Here is a 15491-nt window from a genome sequence, read left to right as displayed (position 1 = left end):
TTTTTTTTAGGTTGGGAGAAAAGAAGATTAAGGTGTGTGTGTTGGGGTGTGTTTGTATATGATATGCCTAAAGGTGTATAAATGTATGCACAGTGTAGAGAAAGTGGATAGAGAGAAGTCTCTCCCCGCCACTGCCAACCCCATACTAGAAGCTGGGGACATTCAATTAAGCTGAATTGTGGAAGATTTGGGACAGACAAGAAGGGCTACTTTTTCCACACAATGCTAAACCATGGAATTTAGCTACCACAACTATGGTGATGGCAACCAGATTAGAGGGCTTTAAAAGAGAATTGGACAACTCCACAAGAGAATAAAGCTGTCATTGGCTACTAGTTATGGTGGCTGTACAGTGGTACCTCGGGTTACAGACACTTCAGGTTACAGACTCCGCTAACCCAGGAATAGTACCTCAGGTTAAGAACTTTGCTTCAGGATGAGAACAGAAATTGCGTGGCGGAAGCGGGAGGCCCCAATAGCTAAAGCAGTTAAGAACAGTTTTAGGTTAAGAACGGACCTCCAGAACAAATTAAGTTCTTAACCCGAGGTACCACTGTATAGTATTTCTCCCTCTAGGATCTGAGGCATCCTGCTTTTCACTGTCATTCACTGCTGGGGAGCCCAAGCAGAAGATCAAGATTGTGCTTTTGCCCTGCTTGTGGGCTTCCTTTGGGCACATGTGGGAAACAAGAACGGTGAACTAGAAGGTACCGTATTTACTCGGATCTAGCTGGGCTCTTGTGTGAAATATCAGGCAGGGCTCCCACCCTGTTAATAATTGTGTAGGGATTTCAGCAGGTTGGGCTTGTCATGCAAGTTACACCTGCCAAAATTCTCTCTCCTACATAACTATTAAAGGGGTTGGAGTCTTGTCCACTCTTTCATCTAGTAAGACAGGTGTGGGGGAACCTTCAGCCTTCCAGATGTTCCTAAGCTTCGATTTCCATGTGCCCCAGCTAGCACAGCAAAAGCTCAGGGATGATGGAAATTGTAGTTCAGTGGCATCTCGAGGGTCAAAGGTTCCCTACACTTGTAGCAGGGAAGCAGTTGTAGCATCCTAAGATATTGATAAAGCCCAAGCTGAGTTCTCTGTATATTTCTCTGTTTTTCTCAAACTGCAGTGTATGTTTACACATGGATTAACACATCCTTAGCTAGGAGGGGGCTAGTACCTTCTCTGATACCGTGTTTCTCCAAAAATAAGCCATACCCCAAAAATAAGCCATACCCCAAAAATAAGCCATAGTGATAGGCAGTTTAACCTTGTAGGTTAAACTGTACCATACTTAATAATAAAAAAGACATCCCCTGAAAATAAGCCACCGTGTTTTTTTTGAGGAAAAATAAATATAAGACGGTGTCTTATTTTTGGAGAAACACGGTAGTTGTCCAAATCAACAATCAGTTGGCTAATTATTTATTAGTTCCCATGCCAACACATTACCAACACTTTTGTCAAGTCTACTTATTGCCTCGGGGCAACCTAGACAGCTGACAGAAATCTGATGGAAAACAGATACAATATAATTGAGGTTGTGCCAACATGTTACTCAGATCAATATTGTATATGAATTGTCATTCCAAACACACTTACGTACTAACTAGTAAGTCCCATTGAGTTTGGGGAGACATACCTGTTTAAGTAAACATGTATAGGGTTATGCTGGTAGTTAACTCATAGATAAACTGTTATTTCCAGGAATGATAATAAGAGAATTGATTTTTTGGTAGTAGCTCCCTGTCAGCATTTAGTAAAATCCTGTGATATGTAAATATTAGTTAGGGTTTTATTATTGGACTTTTTTTCTTTGGACAAATTGAGGTTCATTGGCAGCTACAGGGGGGTCTGGATAGATCAAGGGCCCTTGGGAATTAAGCTCCTGGAGATTTATAGCCCCTTATCTCAAGACTGGTACCCAAGTTTCTAGGATATCCACCGATTCCTAACCAGTAACATCTTATGGGTTTTTATCTCCTGACTAATTCTGGAATGGGCATGTCTGTATTAGCACAGGGCCACCTAACCCATCCACCCAGGTCTTAGTTAAATATGCCAAGTCTGCGCCTTCATCCACAATTAAATAATTAATGTCTGATGTTTTATTCTGGCATTTAGCAACAATACCACCAGTTTCTGCATCATGGTTATGGAGAAGCCATAATCACTGTAAATTATAACAGTAGTATTTAAATATCATTTTCCAGTGATATTTAGCACTTCCCATACATTATCTCAAAAAACCTCCTTACAATAACCATCTTTAGGGAGATCAGAATTATTATCCCTATACTGCAGAAGGGATTTGTACAAGAGGCTAAGATAATAATAGATGGTTCAAGATAGCCTAATGAGGTCACAGCAGAACTTGAATGCAAGACTTCCAAAGACTCTGTTCTTGATCGTTTTGAGTGCATGAGCAAGCCTCTTTCTCATTTAAAGCAGCCCAGTAAATGTAACTTGGTTTGTCCTTGGCCTTTTTCCAGCAGGAGACTATTACTACCGGTATAAAGAATTTAATTATTGCTTCATGGTTTCTGGAAGGAAGGAACCTGGCCAGGAATTAACATGGTATGTCTGTGTGCAAGGGGAAAGTGGGTTGGTATTGGCAAGAGAAACACAGGAGGAGTATTTACAGCTCTGGGAGTTGCCTGCCTGCTGTAATTGCTGTATGTGACTTACTTATTAACCAGTCAGACAGGCCAGGCAAGATAGACCAGGGATTATTTTGCATTCTCGAGTGTGTTAGGTAAGGCTGAGGGATTTTTAAACACCCACATAATACATTTCAGCGGGTTTTTTTTCATGTTCTTTAAATACTTGTGCTTTGCAGCAATCCACATTTCACTAGGCCTTGTGCCAGGGCGCATCACACACTTGGTTTCAGAGCCATTGGGTGAACAAATAAATCTGATTTTTGATGGCATTTGGTTACTTTTTTTGCTGTAGATTTTACTTATGAGTATGCTTAACTCTGTGCATGGTGTTTTAGAAAAATTGGGGTTGGCTTTTGCAACCCAAATTCCCAAGGGACTTAGAGTCCATGATCGGTCAGAGAAGAATGGATGGAGGCAAAACCCAGTGAAAGAAGGAAGATATTTATTTTTCTGTTGCAATGGAGTCCTCTCCCCCCCCTTTGCAAGGAGTTAAGCAACCAAGAACAAAGGTGTGCAACTCCCTTTAAAGACTTTTGAAATTGCCCAACCCCTTACCCAAAGACCACCCCAAAAGCACCATACATATATCACAGGAGGAGGCTGTCCATAGCAGAAATTTGAGTACATGGCTTCTCTCCTGTCTGTCAAAATACCCTAATGTTTTACTGATTGCATTGCCTGGAAAGCCTGATCATGCTTTTGAGATGGCAAATACTTTAGTTCTTGAATCCAGGTAACAGGCATACCCTATTCATACACAAAATATGCCCTCAAGACAGGATTTGTAAGTGAAAGAACTGTTGGGAAAGATTTCCCCAATATACTGTATTTCCTTCTGCAGAGGAAATATTTGGAGTCATTAGGAAAGCCAAGATGGCTTTTTGGGATTGTTCTGTCTGCTAAAATAAAGTGTAATTTTTCTCAGGGAATATTTTGTGTGTCTGCTATGTGTGTGCACCCTAAACTTGTATAGCAATGCTAACTGGTTTTGTGAGCAGGTTTGCCACCACATGTATGAATAACTGATGTGGCTGTTTTGAACTGCGAGGGCTCCCAATACACGAGTTTGTGTAGGAGAGAAGATGCAACTGGGAGTAGATATTGACCAATAAAATACATGTGAAGATGTCTTACTGCAGAATTTCCCAACCTGGTGCCCTCTGTGTGTTTTAGACTACAACTCCCATCAGCTTCAGCGAGCATAACTGTTTAATGTCTCTTCCTACTTTTGCTATAGCAGACTGGGAAGTTTGAGGTACCGTACTTTGATGCTAGACTCAGCTCTCTTCTCGCATTCTTGATCAGCCTCTGGTACAGTGGAACCTTGGTTTTTGAACATAATCCATTCTGGAAGTCGGTTCGACTTCCAAAACTTTCAAAAACCAAGGATCAAAGGGTTGGCAGCAAAATCCATTGGAAAAAAATGGAGAAATGCGCCTCGGAAGCTGTTTGACTTCCGAGGTGCATTCGAAAACGGAAGCAATCACTTCTACGTTTTCGGCTTCCGAAACATTCGGCAGCCAAGACGTTCGAAAACCGAGGTTTGACTGTACTCTGCAATGTGAACTTTTACACTTACATTTTACTGTCTCCAGCTCAAACTTGAGAAATATCCCAAGACAAAAACAGGGCCTCAGGGCACTCTTGGCTGAATCTGGCTTCTATCAAAATCAGTGCTGAATGATTCACCAGTATTACTGGGTTTGAATTGAAACCCAGAGCAAGGCAGTATAAAGATCACACATGCATATGGCAGAATAATTGGAAGGAGCTCTGAATGTTGTGTGTACTTCTAGGCAGGGCTGTAACTAGAGGGTGGTGAGGTGGGCCCCTGCCAGGGGCGCAGGTGAGGGTGTGTGTGCAAAATCAGCTTTAAAATATGTCCATAAATAGGTCTATAAATAAAAATATTGATTATTGTCTCATACAAAAAATGTTTTAAATAGAGGATGAATTGAATGGGTGGAAGAGAGGTGGAAAGTAGAGCTAATTTGTCAGTGTCTAGGGGCACAATCTGGACAGTTCTGCCAGGGGTGCAAGATCACCTAGCTACGGCTCTGCTTCTAGGTGGGAGTGAGGAACCTTTTTTAGCCTGAGCGTCACAGTCCCTTCTGGGAAGCCTTCCAGGGGCCACATGCCAGTGGTGGGCATGTAAATTTTAGAGTTGTGCAGGAGGCTATACATACACTCATACATCCCTCTCTTGTCATTTATCCAGGCACACAAGAGGCAATATCAAGAGAAAAAGGACCTATTCCTTGGGAGAATTCCTAGGATTAGGTGAAAAGGCCTATGGGGGCGCATTCAGCCCCTGGGCCTAAGGTTCCCCACCCCTGTTCTAAAGGGATGAGAATTGTAGAGTTGGAAGGGAACACAGGTCTAGTCCAACCCCATGTAACGCAGGAATATTTTGCCCAATGCAGGGCTCGGACCCATGACCCTGAGATTTAAGAGTCTCATGCTCTACTAACTGAACTATCTCTATTCCCCTTTGCTGTGATTCTAGATGCCATGCATTTTTACTGAATTGCACAGGCTTGAAATTTAACCTCATGGGTTTCATTTTGCAAATAACAAGATGAATCGGGGGACATTACCAATAAAGGATAGTTTGTATTGTTGTCCTTGACTCATCATTTGTCACTCAGATGGAGGGAAATGGCATAGGAAAGATAGCACTTTTAACTGGGGTGGAAAAGTCCAAACAAGGAATCACAGAGATAGTGCTGTTTCAACGGCTAAGGTTGATCCCATAAATGGTTTTGCATGACAGTCTTCCTCAATTTAATCATTACAAGAGTTGATATAATAAATGTGTGATTTATGAGGTGTAAAACAACAAAGCTGTATTGTTATGGGTTTTCTATTAGATCACTATGAATGGGTTTTCTGTCCATGTGAGTTGCCTTGAAGAAATACCTGACTAGCCTCTTAGTTTTGACAAAACAATTGATAGCTATACAGTATTAAGATGGTGTGTATCTGTGTTAACTATGATATCCCAATAAAACTAAGTGAGCCTTGGGAAATTTTCTTCCTTTTAGTCAAGGGAAGCATGGCAAGGTGTCTCTCTGTGAGAAGAACAGTTGACTGCAGTTTTGAGTGAGACCACAGTTTTCGGAAAAGCCCAGAGACACAGAACTGCTTAGCTTTTGGACTTTGTGAGCTAGCAGTGTTTTGGAGTGCTAGTTTTTTTTGCCTGGCTGGAGTCCTGAAGTGAGAGCATTGAACTTTGGCTCTCATGTGGAGTGTTTAAGCTATGATTCCATGTGGACGTTTCCTCTCTGCATATATAATATTTATATATCACTCTCAAACACCTAATTTTATCTTGTCAGCTGAAAATCAAAGAGTACAGACAGCTTCTCTTTAATTTAAATTTTAATGCATGATTTTATGAGATTTCCACTGTATTTAAAAATGAGACTTGCACCCGTACCATATTATTTTGCATACCAAAGACTGCAGAACTTTATTTCTTGTTTTACCTGTTAGGAATTGGGCCTAATTGCATCATCATATTTCTTAAACCATTCATTAGCAAATGTCTTTTTAGTCTTTCATCCAGTACAAAACCTCCATATAATGTATTTTAAAAAACCCTGCTCTTTTAAATATGTCTTAATCCCTACAACAATGATAACCATAATTAGGATTGAATTGCAACATTTAGGGTGCAACATGACTGCTTTATTGCAGAAGGAAAGCACAGTTGTTTCATGGATCCACACAATACATTTCAAGCACATTCAATGCAAATTTAAAATACGTTTGCACCTGAGGTTTGCACATTCCCTAATTAATTGGCAATATAAAACACTTGAGTGAATATATGACAAAATAGCTTAGCTGTCTGCATGGGTGAGTGAAATTGCTGCTCTTTCATAAGAACATGAGAAAAGCCTGCTGGATCTGACTAATGGGCCATCTAGGCCAATGTCTCTGTTTCCACAGTGGCAAACTGGATGCCTGTTCATACCGGTAGCTGTCAAGTTCTCCCTTTTTTTTAAGGGAAATTCCCTTATGTTGAATAGGCTTCCTCGCGAGAAAAGGGAAAACTTGACAGCTATGTGCCTGTTGTTGTTGTTGTTTAGTCGTGTCCGACTCTTCGTGACCCCATGGACCAGAGCACGCCAGGCACTCCTGTTTTCCACTGCCTCCCGTAGTTTGGTCAAACTCATGTTCCTAGCTTCGAGAACACTGTCCAACCATCTTGTCCTCTGTCGTCCCCTTCTCCTAGTGCCCTCAATCTTTCCCAACATCAGGGTTTTTTCCAGGGAGTCTTCTCTTCTCATGAGGTGGCCAAAGTATTGGAGCCTCAGCTTCACGATCTGTCCTTCCAGGGAGCACTCAGGGCTGATTTCCTTAAGAATGGATAGGTTTGATCTTCTTGCAGTCCATGGGACTCTCAAGAGTCTCCTCCAGCACCATAATTCAAAAGCATCAATTCTTCGGCGATCAGCCTTCTTTATGGTCCAGCTCTCACTTCCATACATCACTACTGGGAAAACCACAGCTTTAACTATACGGACCTTTGTCAGCAAGGTGATGTCTCTGGATGCCTATAGCAAACCTGAAAGCAATATCTAAGTACAACAGCTGTCTCCAAAACCTATGATTCCCAGTAACTGGCATTCAGAGGCATACTGCCTCTAACAGTGGAGGTGGCAAGTAGATAGGGTTGCCAGACTCAATAGAGGACAGGACTTCTGTGCCTCTAATTGCCCTGCTCTCTTTTGAGTCTGGAAACCTTAAAGAGAAACCAGCAGACCCTTTGCTTGGAAATTAAACAAAGGGTCTGCTGGTTTCTCTTTAAGGTTTCCAGGCTCAAAAGAGAGCAGGGCAATTAAAGTCCTGTCCTCTATTGAGTCTGGCAACCCTACAAGTACAGTAGATGTTGTTTGCCTTATCTTGCACGAATTTGCCTAATCCACTTTTTTAAGCCATCCAAGCTGGTGGCCATCACTACTTCTTGTGGGAGCGAATTCTATAGTTTAACTATTATCCACACTTAGCTTTTGCCCTGCTCTTTCCAGGCATGGGCCCACGCTCAAAAGCTCAGTGTCCAAGTTTGTCCCCCTACCCCAGAGCTTTCCCCACAAAAATCTGCCCTTTAGCGCTTAATCAGAGCAAACGTCAATTTGGGTTTTCTGCGGATTTTCGCTTGCTCTGATTGAGCTTTAAAGAGCAGGTTTTCACGGGGAAAGATATAGAGTGGGAAAAGGGTGTTTAGACACAGAGCTTTAAGGTGCAGCAGTCTGTGTGAAGAAGTGCTTTCATTTGGCTGTCCCGAATCTTCCAACATTCAGCTTTATGGGATGATGTCTCCAGTTCTAATATTACAAGAGGAGGGAGTAAAGCTTTTCTCTCTCCATTCTCTCCACGCAATGCATAATTATATGCTTCCTTCTGCAAGATAGTGATATCTTGCAAAGGGCCTCTTTCTGCTCAACCAGATGTTCTGAGTTTGCAGGAAGAATGATGAGGTGAAATTCTCTGGTGTATATCGTAGTGGAGATATGCCTCGGTCTAATTTTTACATATGATTTGCATTTATTGTGCCAAAATGGTGTCTAGTTTCATCAGTGGGTTTTAGGAATCTATGACAGATACAGATATAACTCCATAACAAATCAGCACTTCCTCTGTGTTTTTAATTATTTATAAATTCCCCACTTTCCCCTTTAATATTACATAAGGTAAGGGTATAGCCATTATGGATTTCTAAAGAACTTCTAAAGAAGTTGATCATTGTAATGAATGTTTATGATGCACAATTTTCACAAATGGCAAAGAATTCTGAACAATAGTATAAATATTAAATCGGTAAAGTAAATACCTGATTTTTGAGTGAACAGAGCTTTACCTGCCAATCTACTATATACTTTGCAACGTTGCCTGCTTTGCTATGGATTTAGATACATCTCAAGATATCATAACCAAATTTTGCATGGAATTGCAGAGAGCAAGGAACAGGATTTCAAATATGTTTGGATGCAATGGAATGGCAGTTTTGATCAAAATAGCAGACCAAACTTTTCAAACCTGCGCTGATGTTTTGGTTTCTTAGAATTACTGAGCAACAGAGGACACAATGCTGCTAGCTGTAAATAAGATGTCCACGGGTCTTTCATCTTTCCCCACTTTTTTCCTTTCTTTGTTATTACAGAAAAGAAAACATTGTCCCAAAAATCTCTATACTGTATATCCAATCAATAAATTAAGGTACAGTATATTGTCCATGGGGTCACGAAGAGTCGGACACGACTAAACAACAACAACAATATTGTCCAGCTAATAAATGCAATGCAAAAATGAATAAACATTTGAGGTATTGAAGTATGCACTAAACTAGGGGTAAAGGTAAAAGTATGGCTAACCATATTTGGCTAACCTTGGGCAGCCCTCCAGGGGCTGCATACCAGCAATGATGTCCAGTGACTGACAGGTGGGTAGCCATGTTCATGAGTCAAAGCTGGCCTGCCCAGGGGTGGGGGTGGGGAGATAAAGATCTGGTTTGCCAAGCCAAAAAGATTCTCCACCCTGGCTTAGAATTTGGATACCTGAGGGAGCAACTTCTAACTTATGGGCCTGCCCAAGTATTAAGTGCTAATAGGGGCACCATCTTGACAGTGCCACACTTGCCAGGGATTGAAAATGCTGCAACCCAAGCAAGGGCACTCTGATTATTCCTCAGATAGAGTTGGTGTCTGGCTTTAATGTTTGTTGATGGCTTGCATGGTTTTATGGTGTTTGAATGGTATTGCACCCCCACTTTGGGATTATTTTGTAATGAAAAGCAACAGGGAACACATTTTAATAAATAAATACCATGTGGTACTTCTTTAGCTGAATCTACTTCTTACTGAATCTGATATTCTTCATGTGCCAACACGAGAAAGGGCCTTTTCTGTGGTGGCTCTCCATTTGCGGAAGGCTCTCCCCAGCGGGGCTCACCTGGTGCCTTCATTACATATCTTTAGGCACCAGGCCAAATTGTTCCTCTTCCGTTAGGTCTTTGCCTGGTTAAACAATTGAAACATGGACCACTTAGAAACTCCATCTCCAACTCCTCGAAAGATTCCATCAACGGTGTCTCCAAAATTTTTTACACATCACTTGGGAAGACAGGAGAACTAATGACAATGGACTGGAAGAAGCAACGATCACCAGTGTTGAAGCAATGGTTCTTCAACATCTACTTCGTTGGACTGGTCACGTTGTTCGGATGCCTTCCAAAGCAACTACTCTATTCCCAACTTAAGAATGGAAAGCAAAATGGACAACAAAAGAGGTTTAAAGATGCACTCAAGGCAAATCTTTAAAAATGTAGTATAAACACTGATAACTGGGAAACACTGGCCTGCAAGAGCTCCAATTGGAGAATAGACTTTACCAAAGGTGCCATGGACTTTAAAGAAGCATGAACTCAGGGCAAAAAGGAGAAAAGAGCTAAGAATAAGGCACTTCTGGCAAACCCTCAGCAGAACCTATGTCCCCACTGTGGAAGTATGTGTGGATCCAGAATTGGCCTCCACAGTCACTTACAGACTCACTGTTAAGACTGTTTTCATGGAAAACAATCTTACTTGGCTACAAGTGATTGCTAAAGAAAGATGGGCTTTTAAATGTGCTTGTAGGAGGGGTTTTTTATGTTGATTTTATGTTGTTTTTAATTTCTATGTTATAATGTTATGTATTTTGCATCTTTGTTTTGTATTTTTGTGTTGTACAGTGGATAGTGTACAACACCCCACTTTTTTCTTATCTGATAGCATGATTTAAGTATCCCTTCTAAATTTAATCCTACCAGATGTTCCCCACATATACCTATCACTTAACAACTCTTTCTTCTTCTTCTTCAGATTCAGTATTGTAATAGGTGGCTGTCAAAAGAGACAGCCCAGGATTTAACATGTTCTTGGATTTCTGCCAGTTCACAAATAGATCGCTAGTACACAAATAGACCTCTGTCTCTAGGGGTAGAATTTAATAGTTAATAAAAGTTTTTGATTGTAATACTGTACCATAATGCATGCTTTAAATTTGCTGTTATGCCTTGCTGCTCCAAGGTCAATATGGAACTTTCTCATGGTATTTGGTGTTAAAATGCAACTTGGAAGCTTAACTGAACACTGAAACACTGTTGAAGAAGCACGCTTTACACTGAGACGCTTGAGTTTTGAAAATAAGAAAGCTAAGCTTATTAAAGGAAATACGGTACTTAATAGGAAATATCCTAGTTCTCACTCAGGTGGAGATACAAAGAGCTATGTTTGCTCACTGATGTCTGCGGGAGAGACTCATGAAGATGTCTCATCTCCCAGGATGAGCATGAAGAAAAGGAAGTAGGAAATGAGGCCAGGGGCTCTGAGAGCATCAGTAGAATACTGAATAAATAGATCAGCAAAAGAAAGACCGTGAAGGAAGGATGGAGGTTCCTCCCCATTTACCCTTCCCATGCCAGTCTACAAAGCAAGATGTGTTGCACCCCAACGTCTCCCTCAGAGAAAACTTTTAAATGGGCTAGCATGGCTACTTTATAATTCCACTTTAAGCCGGGATTGGGGGGGGGGCTTCCTTTTAAGCACTTAGGACTGTTGCCTGCCATAAATGGATGCCTATGCAATGGTTCATGAGCATATAAAAAGTATTGATTAAAAATATGATAAACAATGTTTTAAAGCAATAAAATTCCTTCCAGTAGCACCTTAGAGACCAACTAAGTTTGTCATTGGTATGAGCTTTCGTGTGCAGAAGTGTGCATGCACACGAAAGCTCATACCAACGACACTTAGTTGGTCTCTAAGGTGCTACTGGAAGGATTTTGTTTGTTTGTTTTGACTATGGCAGACCAACACGGCTACCTACCTGTAACGAGAACTATTGTTTTAAAGGAAAGCTGCTTGATATTTGATATTCTTTTTGTTGTTGTTGTTAAAGAAGAAGTACCCAGTCTAGCAAACGTTAGACATGAGTTAAGTTCCACTGAAAAGAAGGGAAACTTGGTTGATTGGGAGTAAAACTCCATTTCTAAACATGCTTCCCACTGAACTCAAATTCCCATTGCGCTAGCAGGAGACCTGGCACTGGCTCCAGCCGGCAGACCTACTTACTTGAACCTGGCCCACTGCAATGTTCTTCAAATCTAGTTTCCTTATAATAACCCTCCGCCTGCCAAATTTTCCTATGGTACTCACTGCCTAAAGAGCCAGTACTTCATCCTCTTCTTCAGCCTGTCCTGGCAGAACGAGCCAAGTCATGATCTGCACAGAAAGGAGAAAAAGGAATTATTCCATAATGAAGGCAAGAATTTCCTGGCGCTCCACACATCGTATCTCGTGAAGGAATGTTCTCCAGCTAGCACTAAACAGTAGCTAGGGGCCTTTTGTTCCATCGCAGGATGGTGCTGCCTGAAGCAGCCTGCTCTGACAGCGCTGAAAACTGCTGACGTGGCATCCCTTTCCTGACTGTTCTTAGAGGCAGCTCTCCTGGCTGGGGGACAAACACACCATGGTACATGAAATATACTCGGAGTCGAGAGTGAATTTCATGCTCTTTATTCAGCTCATATTCATCAAGGAGAAGAAGAGAAGACGAATGGCTCTTTTCCCAAAACCATCTGCTTATATACATTATTTACACAATGGGCCTTGCGTGATTGGCTACTTCAGGGCTACACCTGTGGGCCAATTATATTGTGGATTGACTTCTGCCTGCAGCCTGATTGGCTGCTCCTACAGGCCAATCAGGTAGCAGATTCACTTCTGCCAGCCGCCTGATTGGCTGCTCCAGCAGGCCAATCAGGTTGCGGATTCACTTCCACCTGGAGTTGGATTGGGTAGCTCCCGCTGATTCTGAATCCTATTGTTCTAGGATTCAGCTCAGTACATAACAGTACACCAGTCCAGTTCAGTTCAAACAGGGGTGGCCAAACATCTTCCTCTCAAAGGCCACATCCCCTTGAGGATAGTCTGTCAGGGGCCACATGTGAACTATGGGTAGGGCTGAACAAGGAGCTGGTAGAAGGCCACCCAGTTCTCTCTCTTCCACTCTTGCATGTCCAGCAGGCTGCTGCAGGAGGGGCACGTCACTCTTGTCAGAGGCCTGAACTAATTTGCTTGCAGAAATTAAGCCAGATGGGCGGGGTATAACTATGTTGTTGTTGTTGTTGTTGTTGTTGTTGTTGTTGTTGTTGTTGTTGTTGTTGTTGTTGTTGTTGTTGTTACGCAATGCTCACCTGTGAATTAAAAGAGTGATCCCAGGTCTGCTGCTTAACTAGAAATGGTCCATTTGACCATAGCTGTCAAGTTCTCCCTTTTTAAAAGGGAAATTCCCTTATGCTGAATAGGCTTCCGTGCGAGAAAAGGGAAAACTTGACAGCTATGCCATTTGACCAAATTGTTACTTTTTAATTGTAAAACATATGACGCTTTAAATTAATATAATTTCCAGTTTGGTTTGTAATGTTGCCTTGCTAAGCTGTGAACTTTTTTTGTTATTTGTAGCTGATAATGAACTTTTATTGCAGAAGCACAGTGTTTGTTTTTAAATTCATTTGATTCTAGTTTACTCTGTTGTGTTAGTTGCGATGGATGTCTTGGATGCGTTATTATTATTATTTGTATTTCTTATGTATTTAAGTATAGTTTCAAATATACAGTAACCCCCCCTTTACACCTGAACGATATTTCAGAATTCAGATTTTGTTTATTTAAAACACAATATATAGAATCATAGAATCTTAGAGTTGGAAGGGACCCCAAGGGTCATCTAGTCCTACCCCCTGAAATGCAGGAATCCCAGCTAAAGCATCCATGACAGATGGCCATCCAACCTCTGCTTAAAAACCTCTAAGGAAGGAAAGTCCACCACCTCTCTATTCTACAGATAGGATAATTTTTTAAAATTTAGCATAGTATTACTTTTTCCTTTACTGTGTTCATTTTTAAAAATAACCAATAATAGAAAAATGACACCATTAATTAGATCCACATTTAATTTTTCTTAATTCATCTAAACGTTCTTCAATTTCCCCTTAAAAAGACCAAACCATTTAGCTGGAACTGTTCTACCCAATTCCTGGCTATTTATAAAATAAACAAATAACAGTCTGCCAAAAGCTTTTCCATCTTTCTTTGATCTCCCATTATTTGAAGTTTGTGAGACAATATTTCCCGTGCTGCTCTTTGCCGATACAGTAGTACCTCGAGTTACAAACGCTTCAGGTTACAAACACTTCAGGTTACAAACTCTGCTAACCTGGAAAAGTTACCTCGAGTTGAGAACTTTGCCCCAGGATGAGAACGGAAATTGTGTGCCGGCGGCGCAGCGGCAGCAAGAGGCCCCATGAGCGAGAGAACACTTCTAGTTAAGAACAGTTTCAGGTTAAGAACGGACCTCTGGAACGAATTAAGTTCGTAACTAGAGGCAGGGCTGTCTTAACCATATCTGGCGCCAAGATCCCTCCGGCACCCCCCCCGTAAGGCAGGCAGGAGGGGTGCGCGGGGAGCTGAGAGACACGGAGGAGACAGCCCCAGGCTCGCGCTCCTTGCGCACCTCTGGAGAGTGGCCCGAAGCCGCTCAAAAACTGAGAGGTGCGGAGGAGGTGGCTCCAGGCTCCCACTCCCCGTGCGAAGCTCCAGAGGCGCACGGGGAGCGCGAGCCTGGGGCTGCCGCGCTGCGCCTCTCAGCTGTTCTGGCGGCCCCAGGCCAGCGCTCCCCGCGCGCCTCTGGAGAGCGGCCTGAAGCCGCTCAACAGCAGAGGTGCGCGGAGGCAGACACCAGCGCTCGGCGCCCCTTCTGCGCCCCTGATGGTCAGGCACCTTGGCGTCTTGCGCCACCCAGCCCAGGCCTAGGGACAGCCCTGACTAGAGGTACCACTGTAATCCATTTATCCTCCAAACGCCTACTGAAAGAGGTGCATCTTAACCAGGTGCCTAAAACTATAAAGAGGTGGAGCCAGGTGCACCTTTGTAGGAAAAGTGATCCACTTGCAAGGTGCCACCATAGAAAAGGCCCTTCCCTGGGCCACTCACAATCTTGCTTAGGGACCACCAAGAGGGTGTCACCTGCTGGTCTTAAAGCACAGGTAGGTTGAGTTGAAAGGAGACATTCTTGCAGCTATTTGGGTCCCACACCATTTAGGCCTTTAAACATCAAAATAACCACCATGGTTTTGGCCCAGAAAACAACTAGCAACCAGTGTAGTTTTTTCAAGATAGGAGTAATGTGCTTATGGCCTGCTGTTCCGATTAATATTCTTACTGCAGCATTTTGCATTAGTTGTGATTTCAAGACAGTTTCCAAAGACAGCCCCATGTACAGCAAATCAGGTTGTAGCTTATCAGATTGTGAATAACTATGGCCAAGGTATTCCTATCCAGAAATGGTTGTGTTGGTACATAAGCTGAAGTTGGACATAGGTTTTCCTAGCCACGGCCACCTTGGCCTTGAGTGACAAAAAAAGACGATTCCAGGAGTGTCCCCAAAATACACACACTTCAAAAGAAGTGCACCCTATCAAGAACAGCTAATTCTGCCACCTCCTGGACACCCATAGCACTTCTGCCTTGTTTGGATTCAGCTTCAGTTTATTTATATTACATTTCTATCCCATCTTTCCTCCAAGGAAATCAAGGCAGCAGATATATTGGTTCTCCATTTTATCCTCACAACAACCCTGTGAGGTACGTTAGGCTGAGAGACAGTGACTGGTCCAAGGCTACCCAGTGAACTTCAAGGCTGATTGGGGATTTGAGCCCACCTCCCAGGTCCCAATCCAACACTGTAACTACCGGTGCTACACTACACTTAAGATGAATTATTGGGCCAGA

This window comes from Zootoca vivipara, chromosome 7 (assembly GCF_963506605.1).
Source record: "Zootoca vivipara chromosome 7, rZooViv1.1, whole genome shotgun sequence".
Classification (NCBI taxonomy): Eukaryota; Metazoa; Chordata; class Lepidosauria; order Squamata; family Lacertidae; genus Zootoca; species Zootoca vivipara.
Note: the sequence above shows the minus strand (reverse complement) of the source record.